Source organism: Phyllobates terribilis, unplaced genomic scaffold (assembly GCF_046119375.1).
Source record: "Phyllobates terribilis strain yellow unplaced genomic scaffold, ASM4611937v1 Scaffold_1__5_contigs__length_1240528914, whole genome shotgun sequence".
Lineage (NCBI taxonomy): Eukaryota > Metazoa > Chordata > Amphibia > Anura > Dendrobatidae > Phyllobates > Phyllobates terribilis.
In genome coordinates, this window is record NW_027362761.1 from 278636002 (window position 1) to 278638869 (window position 2868).

Genomic DNA, 2868 nt, shown 5'->3' on the forward strand with positions numbered 1-2868 from the left:
CAATGTGAATACATTGTTGTTAAATTGGTGACGCTGTTTTTTATACTAAAGAAAGATCCTATTGTTTTTTTTTTTTTACGTTTTTTTTAAGACAAATGCATTCACCGGGAAATGTCATTTTAACATTTTACAACCTTATCTGACAATGTGGTGTGTGACACATCATCAGACACATCCTGTTTTATTTATGATGGAGAGACTCTGAAAGTCATAAAGCCTATTTTTATAGGGACATCAGACAGCCCTTACTATTCTTAAAAGGCCACCAGTCGGCCCTAGCTATTGTTAGAGAGCCATCAGCCGGCTATGCTTTGTTGTTCCCATTATTAAAAAGTGGGTTTCCTATACTGTTATCGTCTATCCAGTGACTGCAAGGGCTGCCTAAAATTTGGACACAACCCAATACCCCTTTGAAAAGACATAGAGGAGGGTCTCAGTAAAAAAGAATATTCCCATTATAAAGCAGCGGGTCTCCTATAGTGGTAATGCCCATGCTTTGACTGCAAGAGCTGCCAAAATTTGAGAAAAACTATACTAAGAATTTAAAGACACATAGAGCAGTGCCACAGTCACAAGGAACGACATATTCCCATTAGAAAGGAGAGGGTCTGCTATACAGTTATAGGGTATGCAGTGAGTCCAACGGCTGACAAATTTAGGAAAAACCCCACTAAGAATTTAAAGACACACGGAGCAGGGCCACAGTAACAAGGTACGACATGTTCCCATTAGAAAGGATAGAGTCTGCTTTACAGTTATAGGGCATGTAGTGAGTCCAATGGCTGACAATTTTAGGAAAAACCCCACTAAGAATTTAAAGACACACGGAGAAGGGCCACAGTAACGACAAATTCCCATTAGAAAGGAGAGAGTGTCCCATAGTGTTGGCCTATGCAGTGAATGCAAGGGCTGCCAAAAATTTGGAGGCACTTCAATGCCCCTTGGAAGAGACGTGGAGGAGGGCCTCATAAAAAAATGTTCCCATTAGGAAGGAGTGGGCCTCCTATACTTGTAATGCCAATGCACTAAGTGTATGGGCTGACAAACATTTACCCCTGGGGGTATACATGAACATACTGTATAATTTTTTTTTTTTACCGGCATCATAAACACCCTTTAAAAAAATTAGGTGGGTGTTGCATCACGGACCACTGTCACCCTGGTGATATGGTGGTGGAGGATGAGGAGAAGGAGGAGGACAAGAGCAAATAGCCAAAATCAGGAAGCGTATACCCATGTGTGGGCGTGAAAAGGTGCATGGGAATACACCTCCCAAGAAAAGACACTGGATTGGAGTTTATGTTACGCTGCTATCATTCGGTGGTGTTGAGAACTCTGGCCCAATCCAGGCCTTCATCATTTTTATAAGAGTCAGCCTGTCAGCATTTTCAGTTGACAGGCGGATGCGCTTATCAGTTATAATTCCACCAGCGGCACTAAAAACGCGCTTTGATAAAACGCTGACGGCAGGGCAGGCCAGGATCTCCAAGGCATACAGAGCCAGTTCATTCCACGTATCCAGCTTGGATACCCAATAATTATAAGGCACAGCGGAATCACGGAGGATGTTGGTATGGTCGGCAAGGTACTCCCTCAGCATCTTCCCAAACTTTGCATTCCTTTGCCTCAGGGCTTGTCCGATGGAAGGGTCTGAGAAAACTCCCCCAGAACTTTGACAGTGTTCCCCTGCCTCTGCTGGATTGAAGTTGTGTCTCTCTCGCCTGTACTCCTTGGTTGTCCAACGAAGTGTGCCCTCTGCAACCAGGGTTTTCAGGTGGGAATTTTTTTTAAAGTTCTGCAACAACGGCCTTCTGGTAGAACCCCATTTTTGTAGACCTGTCCGCCTCTGGAATAAGAGATATATTAAGTTCTCCTTGTAGCTTGGGTCTAGAAGTGTCACCAACCAATAATGACTGTCACCCAAAATTTTGAGAAAGCGAGGGTCATGGGAAAGGCAGCGTAACATAAACTCAGCCATGCGTGCCAGGCTACTAACAGGCAAGACTTCCATGTCCTCACCAATAGGATGACTGACAATTTTCTCCTCATCCTCCTCCTCTCTGTCCTCCTGCCACCCACGCTGAACAGACGGTTTGACAGCTGTGAAGGTAGTACCGTCTATAGCACATGAAACTAGCTCCTGTTCTTCCTCCTCCTCTTCCTCATTGTCACCCAATCCACGTTGGGATGAGATGGGGCTTGGCTGTGTGTAATCACCCAGAAGCTGCAAACGCTGCTGAAACACAGCAAGGGCGGCGGAAGCCGTAGGTGACTTTCTAAAATGGGCACATAGGCAGCGTACTTTAACAAGCAGATCCGGCAGCTCTGCGTAGGATTTGAGAAACCGCTGAACCACGAGGTTAAGCACATGGGCCAGGCATGGTACGAGTGAGAGCTTGTCTCGCCTCAGAGCCGCCACCAGGTTCCGGCCATTGTCACACACGACCATGCCTGGCTGTAGGTTCAGCGGTGTGAGCCACAGATCTGCCTACTCTTTCAGAGATGACCACAACTTTTCAACATTGTGCGGTTGTTCACCTAGGCATATTAACTTCAGCACAGCCTGTTGCCGCTTGGCCGAGGCAGTGCTGCAGTGCTTCCAGCTTGTGACTGGTCATTTCGGAGATGGAGGCTGAAGAGGAGGAGGAGGCTGAGGAGGATGAGGTGAAGGAGCTGTAGACCTTGGGGGCAACCCTGATTGACCTAGGGCCCGCAATCTTTTGCATCGGGAGGACGTGTTCCGTCCCAAGGTCCGACTGGGTCCCGGCTTCCACTATGTTAACCCAGTGTGCCGTCAGCGAGATGTACCTTCCCTACCCACAAGCACTTGTCCACGTGTCCTTGGTTAGGTGGACTTTACAGGTAACT